This window comes from Artemia sp. Qi Xiang Cuo, chromosome 6 (assembly GCF_049724085.1).
Source record: "Artemia sp. Qi Xiang Cuo chromosome 6, ASM4972408v1, whole genome shotgun sequence".
In the NCBI taxonomy this organism is placed as follows: Eukaryota; Metazoa; Arthropoda; class Branchiopoda; order Anostraca; family Artemiidae; genus Artemia; species Artemia sp. Qi Xiang Cuo.
The window spans coordinates 48,489,499-48,516,607 of record NC_142799.1 but is presented as its reverse complement, the minus strand read 5'-3'; the positions used below and the strand labels follow the sequence as shown (position 1 = coordinate 48,516,607).

Below are 27,109 nucleotides of genomic sequence, written 5' to 3'. Positions count from 1 at the left end.
TGTATTTAAAGTACTACATTTTGTTGGTGCACAAGTACATGTTGAAATACACGTTTATGACCCTGTTGATACCATAAACGTATTATCATTATTGAAATTATAAATCTATGGTTAATACATGCTAATGAAACACACTTTAATTACACAGAAAAAGATTAATCTTAGCCAGATTAAAACACTAGCCCCAATTTAGGGGATAGGCTGGTTTCTGAAATTATTAGAAGCAGTAAAATGAACTTGTACTTGCATAAGCTCCCCCTAATTTTTTTATATTGCGTTTATATTTTATTTGAATAAAATTTACAACATGCTATGCGTGGCAAAAATACAAAGAGCCTTGATTTCATTTTACCGCACTCTCTGAGTAAACCTGCCAATGATAATAATAATTAGTCTAGTTCTGTTGTACAAAGCCTGCCCCACCTATCCCTATCAGTCTCCAGTGTTCTTAATGTCCTTGCCTTTCCTGTTACTTCATATTTGGAAGTAGAAAACAAAATTCACAAGATGAGGAATTCTTTTTTAGCTTTTATTAATAATTAGGCCTCTGAGTTAACTTTTCAAGCTGTAAGAGAGACAAACTTATTTATATATTAGTCAAAACCTTTTCTATCAGTTATGTTGTGCTCTATAAACAGTTAAGCTAGGTTTGAAGATTTGAGCTTACTCATAGATGAATGAATGTAGTTTCTTATAAGTTACATCTTCTAGAAACTTCTCTTGCAGCAAGCTGCACTTGCCCAACAGTAAAAAACAATCGTAACATGTTGCCTTTAGAAGCATAGTCTTTCAGACTGAATTGCTGGATAAACTCTCAATGCTCAAGTAGGCCTACTTTGAGAACTTTGGATTATTCTTGAAAGGAATTGATGGACTCTTGCAGCGGCCTTCTCTCACCTTAAAGCTTTTCTTTACTTACTTCCTGACAAGTACTATCAAGTGCAAAGCAAAATCTAGATCGAGAAGGTTGGAAGGCTTTAGGAAAGAGAATTTGCTGTCCGAGTTCAAAAGCTTTGAAACCTGGAGGTTATCTTCAGTAGCATTCTATCTTGAGATTCAAAGATTTCTCTTCTCATCTTTTGTTTGCATGTCAAATTGGTACTTTCTGACTTCTTACTATGTTGCTGTTAGGCTTTCCCTCCAACATGGCTCAATTACTACATCAAGCTCTTCGAACAGATTTTTGGGAAACTCAAATCCCCCAAACCGAAAGTTTTCTTGATTTTTCTTGAAGTACAATTCCAAGGCACGTATTTTGTGGCACATTGGTGACGATCAAATCTTTGTGTTTGCAAATATTGCTTTGCATTGTTGATATGTTGACGGAATTCCCCTGAAAACTTAAGATGGCAAAGAAACAGGCTGCACTGCATAATATGATCGACAAGCTCACATTGAACTGCGTACATTTGTTTCAGAACAACCTGTAAGTTGTGCAAAAAGCCCATTATTGTGATGCAGTGGTTTCTCATCATTTCGACAGCTTCAGGTCTAGTGCTCCTTATCGTTTCAACTAACTGCTTCATTCTCATTGAGCAGTTGAAGCAGTAAGTATATTCCATAAATGAGAAGACAATAGAACATGACAAAGACCCAAAACGTAGGGTTCCCAAAAAGATTGTCAAGTTTGCAAAAACAGCATAAAGTTTACCCCGGCTTAGGGGATGGTTTGTGCAGGGAGTGAATTGTGCTTTTGTATAATTCAAATTTTTAGTAACATTTGAATATTCAGTCAGAATTTTAGATCAGTAGTAGTTTTGTACAATAAATTTGTAATAATATTTTTGCTGTAGAATTTTAGGTGGATTGGAGAAAATATGTTAGTCCTTTCTCTTCTACCCTTTCTCCAAGTTACAACATGGGATCTACTTGGCGCTCCAGCGCTTCCTGAAAGTTTTAGCTTGGTACCCAAGCTATTACAGAGATATTGTAAGTACGCTATTCTGATAACCTCGTACGATATTGTGTTCTTTTATTTATCTTACTACTTTAACGTGAATAAATCATAATGCATGTAGGGACTTATAGTGCAAAAACGTTTAGGTGGATCAGAGACAAAAAAAAATTTTGCCGTTCCCTCCCCCCACAAAAAAATTAAAGTCTCATGCCCCTCGTCCGTTCTTTTTCTAAAACACTCCATGAAAGTTTCAATTTGATACTCCAAGCTGTTCGCTAAATACTGCAGATCTGCCATTTTGATAACCTGGCGACACATAGTGTCATTTGAAAAAAAGTAATTTTTAGCCTCGCTCCTTTAGCAGAAAATCTGAAGTTCCCTCGTTCCGCCTCTGATTTCCTTTCTCAAACAGTATCTATCTTCATCCCCTTAAACGTTCATGAAATATTACAAGTGGGCTATTTCGATGACTTGGATACAGTTAGTGTCTTCAGATCTACCCCCCCCCCCCCATCCAAATAAACATTTGATGAAAAGTTTCTTTACCTAGTTCAAAGCTCCATTGCCATGACGAATCTATCTTTGCCTAGTCTAGACATTTTGTTACTTGGCTAATAGCTACTAATTCTATTAGTCCGACATTGTTTATTTAGGGTCTAAGGTTGGTTGTGCTACTTTAATGTAGGAAAACAAAAGAAACTGATTCATGGTTTTCAGAATTAGCTTTTAAGATAAGCCTATACAAAGAGGTAGATTTGAAATATATGCCATGGATTAAAATAATCTTACTTTCAACTCCAACTTCTTCTGAAATATATCTTAGGCTTTTATGACTAGCAGTCGATTGTTTTTTGTCTTTATGAGCATTGAAATGCAAAACTGATTTTTTTTTTTTTTTTTTTTTTTTTTTTTTTTTTTTTTTTTTATTATGATTAAAATCAATTTTTCCACATTCAGATGCAATTTCAACTTATACAAGTATTCAGGAACTCTAATAATAATTGTGGAAATCATATATGTTTCATTTGTGAATTGTTTGTGGTTGTAATTATTGAAATTCAAGGGAAATAATCGTAGATGAATGAAAAGAATCACATCCGTATGAACTTAGCAAAGTATTTGCCAATGAATAATGTAGACTGATTATTGGACTCTAAATTGGATCTAAGCTTTGGAATTTTAAAGAGGCTGCAAGGTCTCAAAGAGCCAGTAACATATGCACTTATATTTCTCAATAAAAAGACATGAGTTTTCACTCGAAGACTGAATGGTTTTTATTTTAAATTTACCCAATGTGCTCACAAAGATTGTCTCTCAGTTGAAGGCAAAAAGGTAAGGTAGATTTATTTGGAGTTTGCTGCTGGCCAAATCTGCTACAGTCAATGCATATGTTAATGGGAAGGCTGCTGTTCCTAAGCAGACTGATTTACTTTAGTAAGGCGAATTCCATTTCAGCCTAAGACCTTTGCTGCTTGTGAGAGGATTTTTCTATATGGATGTGCGTGTTGACCAGGAAAAAAAGCAAAAGAAACTGTCTAGCAAAAACAAAAAGGCTTCCATTCTTGAATAGCATAAAAATAGTCAGTAGTTTCATCACTTCTTCAGCCAAGGTAGTTCCATGTTTGGGTTTTCACGAGTTTTCTTTTACATAATTGATGTTTATTTTAGTTAAATGAGTTTAGTGCTTAAAGTAAAAAAAAGATAATTCAGCACGTTCTTTAACTATTGTGCTCGTTATTTAAGTCGATGATAACTAGAACAGCTCCAAAATATCTACGCTGAAATACATTCGGTGTTCATATCAAATATCAACGAAGGAAACCTGGAAACATTAAGGAACGAATGTACCGAAAAATCAAGGTGCCCAACTTTGAGTAGAACTCTTCCAAGATTTTTCTTTGAGGTCTCAGGAACCCAAGGAAAACTTCAGGGGCAACTTTCAACCGAGATCCCCAAAGTCTTACTTTATATATACTTCCTGATACCAGAACTTTAATATTGATGTTGTCACCCTAAAAACACGCCTATCAGTAATATAATTTTGTTGCGATTCTTTGTTTTATCTTATATGTAGATTAGCGCCATCTGCAGAGAAATATCCTGCAAAATCAAATTAATTTCACCACGCGGTACAATTGTACCGTTTTTGTTTCAGTTTACTGGTACAATGCGGTACATTTGAAATTTTTTTGTCACAATCCAAATTTTAACGTTGTTCATATATCGTTATCAACGTTACTGGCGAAGTTGGTTTTGAATATCTGTGCGAATTTATCAAGAAGCAGAAATACTTGATAATATTTGATGAAAACACAAACTTTTGTAACAAAAAAACCCTGGTTATAATTGTTCGCCATCTTGATCTGAATGCTGTTGATCGAGAAAACAGTTTTCCTGTAAGAGACTCATTCTTGAGAATTATAGAAGTTCAGCAATGTTCAGCCAAAGATATTTACCGGGCCATAACTAAATTACTTTTTCAAGAAATTGGAGTTCCAAAGGCAAACCTAACAGGATTTGCTGCAGGCAATGCCTTGGCTATGATGGGGGAGCAAGGTGGTGTGCAGGCGAAGCTATCAGAAGACTGCCCAAGTTTATTTGTACTTGATCGTTCATGCCATTCCATTCAACTATGTGCTAGTGCTGCCGGCAAACAACTGCAAAAAGAAGTTGAAGATTTTTGTCAGTATGTATACTGCTATCTTTGACGCAGCCCAAAACGGGCTAGTGCGACTTTAGAATTGCAAAAGCTTATGGAATTGAGAGGACATCGAATTTTGAGACATATAGCAACTCGATAACTGTCTAGACAAGCAGTTGTAGCTCGATATTAGGAGCAGTGAGATTGCTTGACTTTATTCTTCCGGTCAGAAAGTCTTAAAGAGGCCAACAAGTCGGGGAAGGCCACTGCCATTCTGAAAAATCTGCTGTCACCAGTTTCCAAAGCTTACTTTGCCCTCCTTGCGTATATTTTGAAGTATATCGAAGACCTAAACAAGCAATTTCAGACAGGAGATTCCCAGATTCATTTTGTCTACAATTGTTTTTCTGAAGTGTACAAGACAATAGCATCTCAATTTTTGTTGCCTATTTATACCAAAGAAAGTGATTCTCCTCTCATAAACCGACATAACACCAACTACTACGTCGATGTCAAGGACATGGATTTTGGGGGCCAAGTGGAAGTGATTTTTACCAAACAAAAGGTATCTCTATTTGCTGCAATTGAGTACTTCGATTGACTCAAACCCAGCCGTGTTTTGGACTTGGGCTCACAGGCAAAAAGAAGTTAATGGGTCAAAGTGTTTTCCTCTGCTCGAGCGTTTCACTTTAAGCCTACTCGTTCTCCCACATGCTTCCGAGGCTGCATAGCGAACTTTCTCAGCTGTCAATCTGAAAGAAACAGCGTTATAAATCGTAAAGATAATTTCTTAAACCACATTGGCCTGACATCACATAAAGAAAGAAAAATGTGAAAAATGGGGTTTTAGAAGGCCAAATGAAAATACTGAAAAAACACAACAAAGTGAATATTTCGAGAGGACAAACGCCTCTCTTCTTCAGCGCAAAACGAAATAATGTATCCAAGGAAAGTGCCGAAGAAAAAAACAACAAAAAACAAATGCGGAAAGTCAATGTGAAAAGAACCAAAAAACCAAAGAAAAAACCAAAAACTTAAAAGATGAATAAAATTGAATAAAAGCCAAAAACTGCCATCGACGAATACTAGCGAACATCGCTAGTATCCGTCGATGGCAGTTCATAATTTTTTGGATTTTTTGCAAATCGCGGATATTAGCGAATAACTCGCTTTTATGGTTGTTAGGTATTTGGTTTTAATTCTGATAATTTTTGGCTTTTATTCAATTTTATTCATCTTTTAAGTTTTTGGTTTTTTCTTTGGTTTTTTGGTTCTTTTCACATTGACTTTCCACGTTTGTTTTTGTTGTTTCTTTTCTTCGGCACTTTCCTTGGATACATTATTTCGTTTTGCGGTGAAGAAGAGAGGCGTCTGTCCTCTCGAAATATTCGCTTTGTTGTGTTTTTTCAGTATTTTCATTTGGCCTTTAAAAACCCCATTTTTGATCGTTTTTCTTTCTTCATGTTAGAAATCGTCTCGGTTTCACCACCTTGAACGGGCTTCTCAGTGCAGCGGATCGTTTCAAAGAATTGGAAACCACCCTTAAAAATGATTCTGTATTGAAAGTGGAAAAACCAAGGAAGGGGATATGAAAAAGCAGGGTTACAAGAAGAAGCAGCAGAAAAATGACCAACTGGCACAAATGTTCCTCTTTTTTTTAATGCTACAGTTTTATTACCTTTGTACGGTTTAACCTGATTTCTTGTGCAATATAGTCAAAATACTTCTGTTAAATTAATTTAGTTCTGATTATCAGAATCGACCAAGAACTTATGTAGAATGACCAGTGAACTATGTGGTCAACACGTAACTTGCTGGTGGGTGGCCTAGTCCGTGGATCCATGGGAATTTGTGGTGTTAGCCATTTTCATGGCGTGATTGCTGATATGTTTTGTTTGTAGCTTCTGGCGGTCATTACTTATCCTATAGGTGGATTATAAGTTCTTGACACTACGTTAGGGGCCTTCTTACTTTATCCATTATTCGTCTTAGTACCCAAAATTTCGAAAAAAAGATTAACCCCAACAATCAGCTTCGAGAACGCTTTCAGTAACTTTTACTGAAACCTTCTTCTAAAATGCTTTTAGCGGTTTGGGATTGCTATTGTCTTAAGCTGAGAAAGTCTATGTAAGCATTTTTCATATTTCAAGCTATGAGGTTGCTACTGCCTTGGGTTTATTCTTCCTGCTCTTGCCCTAGAACTTTTTCTCAGTCTTCAGCGAAATCAGTTAAACATAACTGCCGGCGAGCAACGCGAGCGGCAAATTTTCAACCTACTGTTCAGATGGTGCAAATTAATCTCTTGTGGTACAACTTCAAAGCGTTGGCAAAAGGTGTTCGGGGGGGGGGGGGGTTTAAAAAAAGACTTTAAAAGATGCATCAAAAATCTGTTTATACTCATTTTTGCTAGGTTTTTACAAGTCGGACAAACATTTTTATTTTTTTGGTGGGGGGGTAGTGTTCTCATTGAAGCAACTCTATTTAGCTTCTGTGGTGCTCAATCATAGTAGCAACAATTGTATATATATATATATATATATATATATATATATATATATATATATATATATATATATATATATATATATATATATATATATATATATATATATATATATATATATATATATATATATATATATATATATATATATATATATATATATATATATATATATATATATATATATTGTTGGGTTTTTTTTTCGGTTTTAGATTTTATTTAATTTTAGGTTATTTTATATTTTATCTTTGTTTCTTAGCATTGAAGACACCTTGTTTCATATAGTGCAATATCCACGTCTTTTTAGTTTGTCTTTTCATAGTCCCCTTTAGTTTGCCGTAGTCCCGTTTATTTTCTTCATCTTGAGATTTTTCTATCTCTTTGTTTTTAAGATATTAAAATTTTCGTGCACAAACAGACAATTATGACAATTTCGCTCTTAGGAGCAAAGTGAAAGGGAAATTTATTTAGGTTGGATCTACGGTAATTTAACAAGGGAAGATAGGGATTAAATACTGTCAGTGCTACTGACAGTGTAATGTCTTGCGATTTCATTAAAAGAGTGGAAATTCTCAAACAAAATTAGATATTTTATATGATTTATCTACAATATCATAGGACTAAATCAGAAATTCCCCTGAGAGAGAGAAAACTTTGCGAGAAAAAAAATACAAAAAAAGGTGATCGCCAATAAGCCTGGTTTTGACGGCCTTCTCCAAACTAGTTACAAACACACTAATAGGGGCCACCTCCCTAGAGTCTCTATATGAGACGCCTCGGAGAAAAAATAAATAATAAAACATTGAAGCCTTATGACCTTTACTATAGGCAATGCTATAGCGTTGCCTCTAACAAAAAAAAATCCTCTTAAAAATTGTACTTAAAGCTAAACAACTGGCAATCTTGGAATATGCTAATATGTGCTCGCAACATGAAACGTTATCTAGGATGATGAGGTCTCCAGTTACCACAGACTGTCCTCTGGAATGGTACATATTTGCTGCTACCAACATCCACTCGTTTAGTCCGCAATAGAAGCGTTTTTTACCTTGAAATTTGCTTCACAAGTGCACAGGAATCTAGACTCGCTGAAATTCTGACAGACTGACATTTATCTTATACTTGCTTAAACTTCAAGAGACTTGACATTAGAATGTACTTAATGACTAGCTTTAGCTCTGAAAACTAGCAATCTTAGATATTCGAGATAAATAAATTAAATTCAAAAGCGGAAGCTATCAGGAAACACGGAAGTTGCTAAGAATATAGAGCAAACCTCATATTGCTTATATCTTTAATACCTTATAAATTGAGGATTCGCCTAGTCAATAGCTTGCTCTGTAAGCTGAAAGTTACAATTTTGTTCTGCTTCATTTAAACAGAAGATCTCTTAATCGCAAATGCCGTTAATTATATTCAATAGCTCTCATGAAAGTTTTAAATGGTCTATGGCTTAAAGAGTCGAGATCCTGACTAGAGGGATGAAGGCAATGCGGTAGGTACGTAATAATTTCTGTCGTTCTAAGTTTTGACTGTTAGCTCCTGTAGACTCATCCGTTAAAAAGTTTCATTTTCTTAACTATAACTCCTGATCTTTATTTAAATAATGCTGGAAATCAGGCGCCCCTTCAGTAGCAATGTCCTTCTCCCATAAGAACTCCTTCATGGTAAGATCCTACCATAACCCTCGATCCACTCCCGTCCCCTACTACAGAAAATCCCCTCTGAAAACAACTGCAAATTAATATACCAATACTGTAGCCCTCTACTCTGACGTTATCCTGGATGATGTAGGTCATCCAGTTAACCATCATCTCTTTGACCATGCTGAAAAAATGGCTACCATAATTTTTCTGCTCCAAAAATACAGTTTAGTCAGCTGAATTGCACTACACGATTTTATTACCTTCGAAATTTGCTCTCACAAGATACACAAGAATCACGACGTGCTAGATTCTGACAGACAATGAAATTCCTATCTTTATACTTGGCTTGAAACTTCCACAGTAGAGCTTGAAATGCTAGAATGTAATTAATGACTAGTTTCTCAGATTCTATAACTTTAGGGAATCTTAGCCATATTTCAGATAAATAAATTAAATTCAAAAGCGGAAGCTTAACAGGTAGACTACGGTAAGCTTGATAAGAACTTATAGATTGCAAATCGTCATCATATTCTTATATTTTTAATACTGTATCTATTAGTATCGAGGTTCCGCTCTCTAGTCAATACCGGTTGCTCTTTAAGCTAAAGTTAGACTTCTTGTTCCAGTTTGTTACCACAAACTGATCTGCTAGAATCACTAAAACAGGTTAAACAGTATATTGAAATGGTTAACCCTATAATTTGGAATAAAAACGTGTTTTTGTCCAATTCGGTGGCTGGCATCCCCCTTCCCCTAGCTGGTTGGTTTAGAATCACTTTTGACTCATAAGAAAAGGACTAGAGGTTTCAATTTCTGATCTAATGAGCACCCTCTTAAGTTTCTGTAGCCAAGAGGTGGAGGTGTGGATTAGGAGTGGGCAGTCCCCCTTCTATACGGAACAAATTCGGCTAATTTTTGGGTTTAATGTTAATCTTTACTTTCACAATAACAAAACAAATATGGGGGGGGGGGAGTTTACCCTCTCCCCCCAGCTAGTTGATCTAGAGTTGCTTTTGACTCATAAGAAAAGGACTATAGGTCTCAATTTCTGATCTAGTGAGCACCCTACAAAGTTTCTGAAAATATTGGGAGCTGGCATTTACAAGCTGGTTGGTCTAGAATCGCTTTTGACTCATAAGAAAAGGACTAGAGGTCTCAAGTTCTGATCTAATGAGCACCCTCCGAAGTTTCTGTAGCCAAGAGGTGGAGGTGCGGATTAGGAGTGGGCAGTCCCTCTTCTACACAAGTATAGCAAGTCAGCATGCAAAATGAATTAGGTACAATTATTCTGCACATTATGAACTAAGAATTGTTTCTGACTTCAAACTGTTCAAATACTTTATCCCCCCTTCTTATGTGCAAATATATAGCCCAAATTACATATTTCCTATCTATTCTGTCACTAGTCTTTGTCTTGTATCACGCTAAGCTGAATAACTATCAAAGAAACCAGTTAGTTCTCAAGTTTTACACAGCATAAACTTGAGTGAGTGGCATATAATAGACAAGGACCAAAATTCCTTCCCACTGCAGGAAAAAAATTCTCAAATTTGGAAAGCCTTATTTTCCATGGGCTATTTTTCAGGGGGGGTAATACCTAGAACTATGAAATGATGGCACTCAGTGTGTCTAGAGTGCTACTAGATTGTTTCATCTATGCAGAATTGGGACCTACGAGTCATATGAGAGTAGGTGTGTGTGTGAGTCTAGATGCTTACCCCCCTCCCCCCCAAAAAAAAACAACAGAAAATAGCCCCCCCCACCGCCACCCAGACTCTGGTAGGATTGAGTTCCAATCACTTTTGACTTACAGAGAAGGACAAGAACTCTCTTTAAAACTCTATAATGGGGTTTTCTGATTATTTTGTAGTTAGCAAGGGAGGGAGATGGCTTGAAGGCTGGATTTTAATGCCAAAGCACTCTAATACTCATTAAGCCTTCAGATAAATACAGAATTAGTTCTGAGGGAGAAACAACAGGAGGGTGAAGGTAGTAATTGATGTAAGATCCCAAAGCTGCCACCAGGACTTTTGTTTTGGGGGGAGAGTACAAAAATATACTTTAAAACTTTAAAAAGGGTGCATTAAATTCACCATTTGGGGCATATCTCTCACTACCTTGTAATTGTAAAGCAACAGGGAATTTACATAAGAAAATTAAATTTTTTTACACCTCAAAAATATTTCTTCAAGCTAGAGAGGGGAGGAGATACACCAAAGGGTGCATTTTAATGCCCAAACATTCCAACCCTCATTGACCTAGGATGAATGCCAAGCTGAAGTAGTGCAAGAACTAGCTTCAATTATTTCAACCAGTCTTGCTGATGAAAACTCAGCATTAGAGAAGCCCCAATTGGCTTTGGCCTCCTCAGCTGAGATACAAGTAATGTCACCTAAAAAAAACAATACAAGAAACTCCAATAAGAAATACTATCTTCAATAAAATTAGAAGCAGTTATAGAGCTATCCTAGTCATTTATCTGACTACAGCTACTCACTTAATAAAAAATGTGACCAGCGAACAACATTTATTTAAGAAAAGAAGATATTGGAAAAAAAACTCAAGTCACAGTTGCTGCCATTTTCACTACTGCCCCATAAACAATATATATTTTTTTAGACAAATTATTTTTAAGACAGGTATCAACAAAACTCCATCAGGTATTATAATTACTTACAATACAATCAAGCTCTATGAATGTCTAGTTTTGTGATATTTTAGTCTTGAAATAATAATAAAAAAAAATTATATGTTTTATTTGTTTTCCACCAGCTCATTCGGGCCCATTGTGACACCAGTATGCCCATGATTGGCTTAGAATATCTCTAAAATGCTTTAAAACAGAAGAAATTATTTAAAAGAGAAAAACCTACCTAGGAGACGACCTCTAAAGGGTAGGTTAATAGCCCACGAAGTATTTCCATTTTTAATTGCTTTTTATTCAATTTTTGTTTGTATCCCCCCCCCTTGGACCTCCCTGCCGGGATGTAGATCAATTTTTTATTAATATAACTTGAAATAATTTTTTATATAAAATAAATAAATTTAATTGCCAAAAAATAAAGAATATACAACAACAAAATATCAGACATTATTTAAATTTTTGAAAAAAGGAAAAGGTTGGGCGAAAGAACTTACCGGTAAAGGTCTACAAAATCATATTATTGATTTAGGAATAAATTTAATACACCTTTTGATTCATTTTTTTTTGATTATTACTAATATAATAAGCATTTCAAATGGAATTGAATTTCAGCCCCCCCCCCCTATATAGGATTTACCTAACCTAACCCTGAATTGGCATATATAGGGGGGGCTGAAATTCATTTCCCATAGAAATGCTTATTATATTCGTAATCAGCATAAAAAAGGCATCGAATGGTGCATTCACTTTAGTCCTAACTCAATAATATGATTTCGTAGAACTTTACCAAACTTACCTACCATTTGATCTTTAGTAAAAGCTCCTCATAGACATTTTAGGGCTAATCAATAATACCAAATTTGGATTTTTCACCCAGTTGTGAGCCCTTATAATAGGCTTGCTAAAACAAAACATTTATCCTTTTCTTTATTGTTATTACATTTCTCAAAACAAGCAGCCTATTATAAACTGAGGCTCAAAACACAAGGCTGGAAATAACTAAAATAATTATCCCAAACTGCCACCTCTTTAGCCTAGGCTATCTCTCCCTATTCGTGCTTAAATTATTCTGATTATACAAGATTTTATGGACAAAAAATTGATTAAAGTGAAAATCTTGCAAGCCTATACCAAAATATATAGCTAAATTGATTAGAATTAAAATCTTGCAGAATAATTGTAATAGCTTATTATGAGCGCAAACGAACGCAATAGCAATAACTGCAATAAGTAAATGAACGCTAAAAATTGAAAAAAGTTATTGCAATTATTGAAATAAGCTTAACTGAACGCAGCCCTGGTACTGTGCTGATCCTTTAATTCCCTAAGGGCGGTTTCGCGAGATTCCTGGAAACACTTTCCTGCTCGGTCGCTCGTCTCGAAAACTGCTGGAAAGCAAAAACGAGAAAGTGGAAAGCACTGGAGCGCGAAAACTAGTGGAATACGACTATAATCTATAGGAATACGTCTGTTTTAGCGTTTGATTGGCTGAATATTTGAATTGAAGAATTGAAATTAAATATCTGAATTAAAGATTTGAATGTTTTAGAGTGGATGTAAGTAATTCAAGTATCAAGGGTCATGGTTTATACAAAAGTCAACTTCCCAAAGCTGTAGGGATGGGGCTTCATCTTCTGGTTTTTCTGGAATCCTGGCTTTCCAATTAATGGTTTGCAAGGTAATAGAAACCCAGATTCTGGAAATTCTGGGAAGTGAAGCCCCAATCAATGTATTGCTTCATGAGCCCTAACTTAAACATAGAGCTTTATTTCCACCTGAACTTTTGAGTGGTAGCAGGACAGTATTGCAAAAGCAACAACCAAACCACTAATTTTTATTGCCTTTCTTTTCTACCTCAGATGGATAACAATCTATATGGAAACTATGCATCAGCGTTAACTGGGTAAATATATAAATATTCATATAATTTAGCCAGGAAAAAAAGTGAATATATCACTTGCTGCCTTTTTTATTCTCTTTTAAATGAAGTAATCACTTCTGGGGCAAGAAAAAAAAACCCATAGCACCCTTAAGTTTTCAAATGGGTTTCTGTGTGTTTTTTTTTATGGGTTCCTGAAAATTGTCTGGCGAGAAAAATTTTGCCATTTGTAGTTGATTCAGGAACCGTAATTAATATTTTCATTATCTCTTATTAGTCAAATGTTAATTTTAAATCCAATTTACAGATATTTTTTAAGAGCTTCAATCCTCTTGACAGTGACAATGGTTTCACTGTGACGTCATTTACAAAGAGCTTCTGTCTCTTTAGAAGCTCCGGCAAATTTGCTTTCAAAACAACATTTGACTAACAATAGCTAATGAAGATAGCAATTACCATTCGTCAATCAGCTACAAATGGCAGTTTCTTCTCACTTAATAGTTCTTTTAGAAATAGATTTTTCTAAATTGCTGTTACAATGGGCTCTTTTAGCCACTTAAAGGGCTCAAAGAGGAGTTCAATCCATGCAATTATTGAATTCAGAAGGAGTGTAAGAAAGGAATCAGATATTGTGTTCAATATTTCTCTAGCTAAGTTAAGTTAATATGTATATATTTACCTTTAGCTAAGCCTCTTCTTTGTTTAGATGTCTGCTCTGAATACATTTATGCCGTATTTGTCAACTAGTCCACTTGCTGGTTTTTCTCCAAAATGCTTATTAGTTGTTGTTTCTTCATTTAAACATAGCGTATATTTTTTATCTCTGGCGGTGTCTCAGTTCTCTGTTTGTTTCATTTGATGTTTTGTTGACCGGCAAACTGAGAAAAATGGGAATATGATCGTTTTTATTCATAGTTCTCTTGCAAAGAGGCAAAGAACTGGCTCATAAAGTCAGTCTGGTCTCTGTTTAAATAAAGAAACAAAACAATTTACATGAAACAAGAATGTGATAAAGAAGAGTGTAATGAATTATTGAATGCTAGTTTGTTTCTCTTTTTTATTCAACTTGATAAAGTAGTTATATCTGCATCAACACACATTTAGGAGTGCATTTTCATCTATTTTACCAGAAAATCCACCAAAACGAGTAAGAGTAAGGCAATATGGTTTTTTTTAATGTCCAGTAGTCAAACCAGAGACCCTAGAAATGAGAACAGGGAATTATGACTACAGATATAACCTCACCTATAGAAGATGCCTTTTTCTGCACCGCGGGAGATTGTACATTGGAGAAATGGTCAGGAATCAGACAGAAACTGTGAGGCACATCAAAGGTGGACAAAATAAGCTGGAATTCAAAAATTTCTGCTGTTTGAATTTTATTTCTTCCTGTTTCAATTGTATTTTGTTGGAACCAACAGTAAATGCTTTATGGTTCATCAGATACCGGTTATGTGCATTGGGGTACTAAAATCATTAGAAATAGGACTATCACTGGTCCATCTTCTAAGGGCAGTTTTCTCCTTCTTCTTTCATACCTTATTTGACTGCCAAAGAACAGTTTTCTCCAGATTCCCAGAAACTTTTCTACTGGGTCGCAAGACTAAAGTCTCTTAGATGAAGTGAATGGTTTTAATCTGGACCATGCTCTACTCAGGTTATAAAGATTTGGCTGCGTATACCCTTGACTGAAAGAGGATTTTTTTTTTTTTTTTTTTTTTTTTTTTTTTTTTTTTTTTTTTTTACTGGAAACTTTACACTGAGAATTACGAAAGAATAAGGCTTCTTTATGTGGTTTTAATTTTTGATCCTAGGTAAGAACTGAAAAATCTCATTGGACCTTGCAATTTCAGGGACCTTGAATCCTAGCTATAGCAGGGTGTCTTTATACACTGGTGTTGTATATCCTTGGTATAGCAAGTGAAATGCAAAGGTCCTCTAAAATCTCTAGGTACAAACTGCGTGATCCAAGCTGATTCCATCCTATCCTTCTAGGTGTAACTGCATTCGACTCAACGCAGAGACTGTATTTACCTTAATTTCCTCATCCTGGGTTTTGTGTCAGTGAAGCCAGTCCAAAAAAATAATTCCTAGGTACACTTTTTATCCCCGCTTTTTGGAGCTCAATATCACTTCTTTTTTGTTTCTATCATAACTAAAATATCTTTTATCAGTAACTAAGCTCCCAGAATCTGGACTTTTAAATTCCCTTTTTTTAGGGTGATTTTCGTCTGATGTCACATTCCAGAACGTATGCAAAGGAAAAGTCAACCCAATATATAAAAACCCAGATTCCAGAAATTCTGGTAGGTGAAACCACAGCTTAAATGTTTGTTTCTCATTGACATTTTTCTTCTAGGATATGGAAATGTCCTGTTTTGCCGCCTCAAAGGTTGCTATACAGCTTATTGACCTTCAGTTGGGTTTATTCAGCAGCTCAGATGATGAGGAGAATTTGATTGTAAAGAAAAGAAGTAAGAGAAAGATGTTCCTCATAAATTGTATTGCAGCCCACTATGCTGGCAAAATGCGGGGTGAACACATGAAACTGTCAGGATATTTCACAAATGTGATTTCGAAAATGACGGACAGGGAATTTTGGAGAAACTTCAGTATGAACAGGGAGACTCTCACTGTTTTTGTCGATCTTTTAGAACCACATCTAAGAAAAAATTATTCTGGTGGCAATGTTTGAATTGAGCCCGCTGAGGATGCCCTTATTTATCTTTCATACATTGGGAGCCAAGTGTTTCTCAGAGAGTTAGCTGTAAAGTTTGGACGATCAAAAAGTGGAGTAAGAAAAGCTATTTTTCTTGTTACTGATATTATTGTGAAATATGGAGTAAAAAAGTACATCAGGTGGCCCTAGCAACCAGATACATCTGAAGTTATTGAACTATTTCATGAGAAAAGCCGTCTACCAGGCATCATAGGTGCCATTGACGGCTGTCATTTAAGACTTGAACCTCCAAGCAAAGACCAAATGTCATTCTTAAACAGAAAACTCTTCCACTCTATAGTTTTACTTGGTGTTGTCTTGCCAAATAGATTATTTTCTTATGTGTCAGTTGGCATGCCAGGGTCTTCACATGATGCAAAATATTTGAAATGGTCAAGTTTATGGAGGAAAGTCCATCAGAAAAAGAAAGACTATTTTCCCACTGCAGATTTTCATATAATTGGAGACTCAGCTTTCCCCTGTCTTGACTGGTTAATTCCTGTGCTAAAACCAACATTGGCAGACACGGAACAAAAGAAAAGGTTCAACAAGAGGATGTCAGCTGGAAGAGTGATTGCAGAGAACTGCTTTGGAGATTTGCTGAACAGATTTAGAGGACTGCGCTTCATCAAAACGAATGAGGTCAAATATGCAACTGCCATCGCAATGTCTGCGTGTGTTATTCATAACATGTGCCTGAGAAACCGTGACACAACCCTACGTCCCACCAAAGGAAGCAATTTGACACAGACGCGAATGCACGAGAGTGCAGTTAACTCTGTTCCTTCTGATGCTGGTACTAGGAAAAAAAACATGTTAATTGCTAGATGTTGAGCTTTTTTTTAATTTTATGCAATTTTAAGTAAAAAAAGCAAGCTCATGAACAGCTTTTTTGTAAGACCCACATCCTTTTCAACATCAAAACCATATATTAAACCCTTAGAGCCAGTCTCCACTTAGTCTTTTCTGCAAAACAGGATCTGGCAGAAATAGGCACACTTTTGATTTTTTTTGTCTGCCAATCAAAAAAAAGGGGGGGGGGGTGGAATAGCTGTCTCCATGATGAAACATTTATTTCCAGTTTTGCAGAAAATACCCAATGTAAACTGGCTTCAAAGCATGTTTGAGAGAAACAGAGTTATATTTGTAGTCTATAAATAGTGATAACTACATTTAGACCCAAGATCTCTGAGATCCAAATATATTGCTATTATCCCATTATTGGCTATCATTGTCTTTTATACCTAGCCCAACAAGCAAGTTTTCATGAAGAGCATATTACCAGCCAGCCAGTAAGAGTGCACGGATATTGTAAGCAGTCAATGGCAATGCACTGGCCGAGCTCTGTTAGATCAAGCTTTGAGATTTCCAAGTGCAAAGAACACAGAGGTAAAGCAACAAAGAAAAGGTACTTAAGCTAAATTTCTCAATACAAAATATGTGCTGAACAAACCAAAGTTATTCATGTTTTTTTCAGGCCTGCTTTAGGAAAAACCAACTTCCCAAATTCAAATTCCCCTCTTATGCCTGGGTGATAATATATAGTGCTACAATAACTGATAAGATATCTATTTTAAGTAAAAAAGTATCAAAATTAAACTAATTTGAAAACCAAATATAAGACTTCTAAAACCAGTAATTCAGCTATGTCGTAGCCTATAATGTCTATACTAAATTTCTAAGTTAAGATATTTCTTCACCTCCTAAAACAGAAAAATGTTGTTCAAACAGAAACATGACTTATTTTCAAACATGAAAACGGTGGAATGGCAAAAAAAAAATTAACACAAAATGCATATTCCAATCAGCTTTGTAAATCAATCATCACCACACCTTTTTTCCATATTTTGAACAAGTTGTTGCAAAGACTTGGCAATATCTCTTGATACCTCTAGAACTTCTTCATGTCTTTTCTTCTTATTTTCTTCCTTTTCTTTTGATTCCTAAAGATTCAGGTCTTGCAATATTTTCTCCTCTTCACTGCACTTTTTTGAAATGTTTTTTATCTCCATCACAATTTCACTCACAACTTCTTTTTTTGTTGCTGGTGTTTTCAACCGAACTTTTTCCATTTTTTTCTTGTTTGCAGTCTTCAAATCAAATTTTGAAAATTCGAATTGTGTCTCTTGTTAACTTAGAATCTCATCTGAAGATTTTGGATCATCAATTCAATCTGAAACAAACTTTGGTCGATATGAATCCTTGTCTTTCTCAATGTCATAGACATCTTCAAAATGTGCTGGCTTTTTCTTAGAGTCAGCTCTTGTTTCTTTGGAATTTTTCTCAACTTTCAAATTAGTCTGCTTCAATGAATTGTACTGCTTTCTGCATCTCTCTGCAGATTCCTTGATAGATTCAGGCAAACAGAACCCATTTTCCTTCATTTCTTTTGCTATGTCCATCAAAACATACACTTTTTTTTGTAACTTTATCCCTCAGTCGTGACTGGACACTGTCTCTTTTTACAATAGACAGAAGCAGCTCTCATGCTTTTTTGTCTGTGTTTGCTGCAGACTTAGTTCTACTACCAATCCAAATCACTTCTGCAGGAAGAGATGGTGGTTCTTTTGCCCCCAATTTTGCTGAGGGTGATTCTGCAGAAGCCAATTCGTTGGAACCTGATTTTATATATGCAATAAACCTTACATAAATCTTTGTCTAACTTAGGCAATGAAACTCTAGAGTTCAATAAGAGTATCTCTGTAAAAAAATAGGGCAATAAATTCCTGCTTCCCTAAAATTTTTTATTCTAACCAATCTTATTATATTAAACTTGCTGTTTTTTAAATTTAACTCTGAAGTAGAAATTTAGCCAATTTGGGCTTGTGATAGCCCATTAAAAAAAAATCATATAACAAACTATCCCATGATATATAGGCCTATATGACTTTGTCATATTCATAAAAAGTTTGGTGGGTAAATAAAAGTTCAAATAGGGATAAATTGTCATGGATAGGCAGTGTGGTCTATAAAATTAGTGAATGTTTAATCATAAGCATATTTGACAATTTACAGACAAAAAATTCAATTATTTTTATGAAAATAACATACAAAAATTTATTTTTTTCCAGCAAATAGTTGTATTTGAAAACAATGTTCTTTGTTTTCACTTCAGACAAAGTCCCATTTTGTTGCCTAATGCAAATTTAGCAATAGCCACTTGCATTTAAAGCTCTTTTCAAAAGCACAAAGCAATTATCTGTCTAGTTAATTTTGGCTGTTAAGTTACTATTCCTTAATCAAACTTAAATGATTTTTTTTTTAATAGACATTTTTTCTGTCAAATCTCACCTTTTTACAAGACTGGGAGGGGGATCATACAAGAAGGAGGATTACAAACTGACTCTTAATGTTTCAGAGCACATATGTTAAAACTGGGCTTTTTGTGCTTCTCAAACTCTCCACTCTAGAAATGGCACCAAAATTACATATGGTGATCTCAGTGGTGCCCTTTTCACTTCACTATTTCACTACTTATATGGGCCTCTGGCTGTTTTTCAGATTTCCTGAAAAAGATGGTACTGCTGCATTATATATAACACAGCGCTATAGATTGCACAAGGAAATACAAATGGAAAACTGTCAAGTGGGTATTTGCAAGAGATAAGGGATTGCAAAGTGTAATTTCTTATCGTGCTTACAATATTTAAACTGATGTTTTTGGGGTTTAGGGGGGGGGAGAGACCTAGGTTATGTTAAGTATTTAATATATGTCATGCTTTACCTGCCACCCCCCCCTGATGTGCAAATATATAGCCCAAATTTGTTTCTAAACTATTATATTTTCATCCTATTTCATTTTATTTCATTAGCATTCACCAAACTTGACTTCTTTTGTTTGTTATATATAATGCACCAGTACCCAAAAAATTTCAGCCATAAACTTCTACTGGCCTATTTGACAAACCAATATAACAGATATCACACCTTAATCACCTTTATATGAAGAATTTTTTCACTAGACCATTTTTATGGGGGTGAAGTAAAGTTAAGTCTTCAACGACGCATAGGTGCCCAGAAGCTGAATTCCAGGGGGGGGGCAAACCACGTTTAATTGGAACTTTTAATATTATATAATATAAATCTCAGAATAAAAACATAAAAATAATACAACATAGTTAAAGCGAGGGGCGGGCGACAGCCCCCCCCCTGCCCCCATATGGTCGCCCATGCAAGGACTTATATAAGGTTTTTTTCAAGTAACTTTAAAGTTTGTATTGTGTTTCTTTCTAAGAAGGAGTAATTCTACATTGATAATTCCTAGGCTACTAGAGTAGCTTAGCATTCTGTGAAAGAGTATTCAGACCCAGTAAAATTCTAGTTTAGCTACATTTTGCTATCTTGGAGAGGGGCTGGGTTATGAAAATGAAACTTTCAGTGATGAATCCATGGCCAAAAATATGCTCAGAGAAGTTATTACCAAGCTTCAATATTAACCCCCTCTAATTTCCAAGTCTTAGAAATTTGCCTACTTGACAGGTCCATTACCAATTGGAATTCTGACATAACAACTTTTTTCCTTAATTTCCAGTTTTTGTTTTCTTTTTCTTTGGGTTGAGTCTTGAAAATGCAATCCTTGTTAATTAATTAGAATTTTAAGCCATAGGCTAACAATGTTTTTCTTTCTTCTAAATTTAGGAAATGTATTTGCAGATCTTTGAAACCTCATAAATTGGAACTGAGCAAAGTTGTGCAGCTGAAAATACTTTTCTTGTACTTCATTTAAGCACAAGAACAATTTTACAAGGTTTCACTTTTGGTAAAATTCTAGTTTAACTACTTTTACTATCTTGGAAAGGGGCCAGGTTAGGAAAATTAAACTTTTAGGGATAGGTCTACAGACAAAGGCATTACCTTAAATTACCTTACCTTAAATCGCACTAACCAGCGATAAGGACGAATCCTGTAGACGCCGGTCAATGATGATGGTGGCTCAGCTCATCGGGCGCATCCCAAACTGTGCGCCATGGCTTGCTACACCAATCTCTGTCAACAGCTGACTTGAAGGCTTCAGTATTAGGGGACATGACTGCATTCTGGCTAAGGGAATTCCATAAGCCAACCACACGGTTGGAGAAAAATTTGTTTCGCAGCCTGGTATTAGCGCGTTTCCGGTAGAGCTTTAGGGGTGCCCTCTTGTTCTTGACGAACTATCTAACTGGAATAAGTCAGGGATGATATCGTGGTTGCAGATCAATTTGAATGTCATCAATACATCTCCTCGCTTACGTCGGTATGTGAGAGATGGTATTTTGAGCCTCTGAAGTCTGGTAGAATATGGCAAATTTTGAAAACCCCTTATGCATTTCGTTGCTCTCCACTGCACCGATTCCAGAATCGATTGGTCAAGCTTGTTAACTGGCGTGGCAATGGACATCCCAAATTCTAATTTTGGTCAGATCAGGCCCTTTAGGAGCTTAGTAATCACTGCTGGAGATCTACTGCAGAATATTCTCTTTATTATACTAAGAGTTTGGTTGGCTTTGGCTCCTGCAGACTGCGTGTGTAAGTTGAATTTGAGCTTGTTATCAACCAAGACTCCCAGATCTTTTTTGCAGTGACTGGTTGTAAGTGGCTGTTTAAAACCACAATTGGATTCCATAAAATACTGGCTGAGAGGGTTGTTTGCTCCAAAGTGTATGACCTTGCATTTCTGGATATTAAATTCTAGTCGCCAGGTTTTTGCCCACGTTGAGAGAGCATCGAGATCTGCTTGGATGTCTTTGGTACTTTGGGGGTCATAAATCGGACCGATTATTTTGGAATCATCAGCATATAAGCAAATTTTATTCTTTATGATTGAAGATGCATCATTAATATAGACGTTGAATAGAGTTAGGCCCAAAACCGTGCCTTGGGGTACTCCGCTTTCTACATCTGCTGATTCTGAGAAGAAAATTGATCCACCATCACCAAATACTCTTACCACCTGCTTCCTGTTGGTAAGAAATTGCATCGTCCAATTTATGACTTCATCGTGGAGGCCTATTGCGTGGAGTTTAGAATTTAGCCTCCTAAGACATACTTTATCAAATGCTTTCGCTAAGTCTAATAATATCATATCAACTGGGGATCCCGTGTCCTTAAGTTCTGTGACATGCTCGTAAGCATCAATGAGGTTAGTATCAACTGATCGACTGGGGCGGAAGCCATGCTGGCTAGGAGATAGTAGCTTGTTCGCATTTAGGTGTTCAATAATGGCTGAATTAACTATGCCTTTAAGAAGTTTTCCCACTCCCGAGGTGAGACTAATTGGTCGATAGTTGCTGGCTTCATCTCTGCTGCTTCCTTTATGAACAGGTGTAATGTAAGCTTCCTTCCAGTCTTGTGGAATAGATTTAGTATTTAGGGACTTTTGGAATAGTAGGGTGAGAGGATGTGATAGTACTGCATACGTCTCCTTTAAGAGCCGAGGGGGCACTCCGTCAGGTCCTGTTGATTTTAATCAACAGGATTGATTTTAATTTGGGTTAATCTTCTTTAGTCGAGTCTCTACATCTACTTTAGTAATATTAATGGGCGGCATACTTTTTTGAATTTCGTACTGTGGGGGGTCTGGAAGTGGGGCATTATCTGCAACTGTGAATACTGAAATAAACTGCTTATTTAATGCATTAGCTATCTCCCTTGGGTCGCAGATTTTAGATCCATCTTGTACAAGTTGAGTGACAGAATGCCTTCCAGGCTTACACGATGACACATACCTCCAAAATTTCTTAGGGTTTGTTTTTGTTGCAGCTGCCACTGAGTCCTCATACTTCTTGGTGATATTTCTGGAGAGACTTCTAAGCTGGTTACGTGCCTGCTTATATTTTGTGTAAGAGTCAGCCTGGTTTTGATTCTTTGTGTACAGCTTCCAATATTTCTTTTTTCTGTTCTTAGCCATTTTTATTTCTTTTGTAATATACAGGAGGGTTTTTGGTTTCCTTTTCCATTTTGTAGAAGAGTGATTTTCAATAGCCTTCGGTAATATTCTTTTCGTAGTTGTCCATGACTCTTCCACATCTGTATTCTCAATGAAAGACCAATCACATTGAGTCAGTTCCTGACGAATTAGACTTTAATCAGTGTGCACGTTTTTTGTAAATTCTAGTCTTTGGGGATACAGTTTAAAACTGCAACTTATGACAATGTGGTCACTAGCTCCAAATGGTGGTAGGGGCGCGATGCTTATTATAGACTCTTGGTCTTTTGCTAGTAGTAGATCAAGTAGCGAAGGGTTCTGGCTATTTCTATATCTTGTCGGGAAGTTAACTGCCTGGTACAAAGAATGATTAAATAGGCACTCCAGGAATGGTCTTATTAAGCTATTTTCAGAAAAACTGAATCCGTTGACCCATTGAATATTTGGGAGATTGAAATCACCAACAATAATTATGTTTCCTCATAGCTTCATTTTAATATCAATTGAAGTACTCATAGCAAGTAAAGAGGATTCAAGGCTAGGGCTTCTATACGATTCAAGGCTTCTATACATGAACTGGGGCTTCTATACATGCAACCAATGTAAAATGGCCCACAAGGCAGGAGGACAGATATCCACACTTGTTCAATATATGGTTCATAATCTGAATTAATATCTATTCTTCCTACCTTCAGAGAGCTTCGGATGTACAGGGCTATTCCTCTTCCTCCTTCTCTAGATAAGTTGCTGACCAAGGTATAGTCGGGTATCTGGATCTGGGTATCTCCAAGAGGAGTGTTGGTCCATTTAGGTTTAATCTCGAAGAAAGCGTAAAAGTCTGCTTTTTCTGTTGAAATGGCATATTTTACCTCATGGAGCTTTGACGTTAAACAATCTACATTACTGAAGACAACTTTCAGACTATTGTTCATCCAATGCGTGCAACTTTTATTCGGGCTATTATCCAGATCATTACATTCCCCAGACTCTATGCTGCTGTGGTTTGAAACATCACTCATGAAAATAGTCTGCTTGGAAAGAATACAGCTTACTGATCTTGCACTGTAAAAAGATTCACTTGATTCGTCAATAGTACTTATTTCATCATGAGAAGACACAGGGCTATTTACACTACTATATATATTTCTTTGAGAATTTTCTAGTTCGTTTCTATTGCAGCTGGTGCTGTAGAGGTGGGCACGTTTTTTGGAACAATTCTGTTGCCTTGAATGACTAGGTTTTCTTCACCATTAGCTCGTTGTGCATGAAGCACTTCATACAGCTTTGTTCTCTTTATACATTTGGCTTTTGAAACATCATTTTTAAATTGAACTTGGCCTGGCCCTTTTCTCTCATATTACTTTTGTAGGATCACTTTCTTAATTTTTAATTCATCAACCGAAAAATAATGAGGCTCGCCTTACGCGAATCATTTTCGTTCCTGGAGTTATTGGGACTGACGAGGCGGCAAACATTTTTTACAGCTATCCGTTGTAGTCCGTATTCGTTACATAAGAAGTCACGAATGAATGTCTCATCATTGGGTTGCGGCAATACTCCGAATGCTAGGATATTTAATTTGCGTCTTTGTTTGTCTCTATCTTCAGTGATCCATTTTCTCACGTGGCTCTCGAGTTGCTGGTTCATTTCATCTTTAAGAGATTCTACTTGAGATTTGATTAGCTTTTGTAACAGATCAGGATTGACAGTCTCCACATACTTGAACTTGGCATCAATGTCTTTCTTGAACTCTTGTTTTAATTCACTAAATGACTGTTTAACTGCATTCTTGATTTTAATATCTAGGTCCTGTACAGCAGTTATTGCAGGTTCAAGTGGTTCAAGCGTTTTGTTAACTATGGCTTGTATTTCAGCTGCACTAGCGCCACTATGGGCGTTACCTTTACAAACAGGACACTTCCATTTGCAGCCTAATCTCCTTGCTATTTTTGTCAGAAGATTATACTCGGGTTTGCTAATTTCAAGGCAATCGATGCAAAGCCATTGTTTACAAATGTCGCAGTTCATTGCACTAGATTCTTCATCCAGACTCTCATCACAAGCAGCGCAAATGTCTTTACCTTTTCTTGGGCTTTCTCAAAGCCTTTTTGGTGGCATTCTGCAACTTTGAAACTTTCAGGCACTGACATTGAAGCGACACCAAATAAAACGCAACTCAGGTAACAGGTAATAGAACACAACTTGGATAACAGAATGCAACCAGGAACATTAGAATGCAGTGCCGCTAGGTAGCGTTAGTGTAAAGTCCAAACTTTAGGATAAATTATTGACAAAAATCGAAAATAAACTTGACACAATTTGCTGCAAATGATTTGCTCTTGGACAAATAACTCTCGCCAGATACCACTAGAGCACTTGCCACAGTTACTTTCGCCTCTTCTGCTAGCTTTTCGTCTCCTGGCGCTCAAATGAAAGTATTATACCTCGTCGATCCTCAGAACGCTAAATTTATTGCCTTGACAATTTTCGAGGTAGACAGAATGTGGGAAGTGCAATACTCAAATCACCTATTCCCAGCAGTTTAAGGATTAAAATCCCGCTGTTACCAATTCGGCCTCTTGTTTGTTTGCTATTGCTCCCTTCTGCACAAATTATCCACCAAAAATACGCAAAAACGGACGAGCCATCGTAATCAATGGTGTTTTTAGTATTTAGCGTTTGGCAACTGTGCTCTATTGCTGGCTGCAAATTCGGAAGAAGGAGAAGGACACTGAATTCAGCTTGGCCTTATTTACAAACAAACAAACAGCTGTTTATTAGTAGACAAAGGACAAGTCCCTTGGGAATAGAAAATAAAAATTTTCTAACATCAAAATTCAGGTAAATAAAGTGAGACACCAGGAAAAACCTCTCAAAATGAAACTTAATATCAAATATAAGCAAATATGGTAAAATATGGGTAGAAATAAATGTTCTTTCTCACAAATTTGGTCAACAATCCTTTATTCACTTTCACACCTCCCAGTTGCTGTTGTATCGATATCGATATGAATATATCGATATCGCATGTTCCAGGATGGTATTTTGAAGTACCTATCCCCACTCCTTCTCCCTCTAGAAGGCAGTGACCTTTGATGATGTCTAAAAATCTTTTCATTATGAAAAGATGTTAAACGTTATGAGAAAACTGTTTTCAGCTTCACAACTTTGTTCACCCCAATTTATGAGGTTTCAAAGATCTGCAAATACATTTCCTAAATTTAGAAAAAAAACCCACTGATTTAGCTTAAAATTCTACTCAAATAACAGGAATTGATTTTTCAGAACTAAAACTAGAGAAAAAGAAACTGATAAATGAAAATTAAGGTAAAATGCTGTTTTGTCAAAAAATTTCAATAGTTCAAGTATTCACAGCCTACCTGTCAATTGGGCAAATTTCTAAGATTTAGAAATCAGAAGTGGGGTAACATGGAAGCTTGGCAATACCTTTCCAGAGCATATTTTTGGCCATGGATTCATTACTGTAAAATTTTTCTAGCCTAACCCCTTTCCAAGATAGCAAAAATAGCCTACCTTCCAAGGGCATACTTAAGTGTGTAGATCAATCCCTGAAAATTTCCTTTTCCTAACCTAGCCCCTTTCTAAGAAAGCAAAAGTAGCAAAACGAAAATTTTAGCAGCTTTTCTTGTATCTGGGGTGCAACTTTCCCCTTCTTTTCATTATTTACCATAGCCTAAAGCATTTACCTTTCAAAAGTTAATAACATCCTTCAAACATGACCTCACACTAACTCTATCATACAATAGCAGTTACAGAAAGTCAACTAAAGCAGACTAGTAGGAGTTCAAGGAGTGACCACATAGGAAAAAATACATGAAGTTGATTGTAGTTCAACTAAGGTTAACTAAAGTTCAAGGTCCAACTGCATATTAACATCCTGTATATAAAAATTATAAGCTTTCTAGCTTACCTGTAGTTTGGAAGAGGAACAGGCCCTTTTCATTTGTGCCAATGTATTTTTCTAAGACTAATGCTTCAATCTGTTTAAAAATTACGCCAGGAATGTGGTTTCCAACTTCACTTTCCACGATTCGTCTGGAATCGCTTTCCGAAAAAGCAGAAAGCGTTTCCAGTCGGTTTTCGCGACTACCGGCGAGTTATTCCTACCCGTCTTCATCCGTGAAAACACATGGAAAGTGATTCCAGATCGATTTTCCAAGTCGCGAAAACCGCCCTCTAGTCATATAGCAAATTTTCTTCTGATGCATAATTTTAACCATTTTGTGTAAGATTTAAAAAACGATAAGCTTTCTTT

At 36.1% G+C, this 27,109-nt stretch overlaps 1 long non-coding RNA gene across 2 annotated transcripts in view; it reads right to left on the bottom strand.

Moving 5' to 3' along the window:
• LOC148951312 (uncharacterized) overlaps positions 1–26,855 on the bottom strand; it is a 36,190-nt gene extending 9,335 nt beyond the window's left edge. Inside the window, exons 1-3 of one of the 2 annotated variants that reach the window (XR_016141903.1) lie at positions 26,765–26,855; positions 13,890–14,088; positions 10,860–11,079 (exon numbers count right to left, since the gene is read on the bottom strand). This is a non-coding gene — a long non-coding RNA (uncharacterized LOC148951312). Of the gene's footprint in view, positions 1–10,758; positions 11,080–13,889; positions 14,089–26,764 lie in introns of those variants that run through there. The other variant, XR_016141902.1, reaches the window with a different exon arrangement.
• Positions 26,856–27,109: the final 254 nt, after the last annotated feature.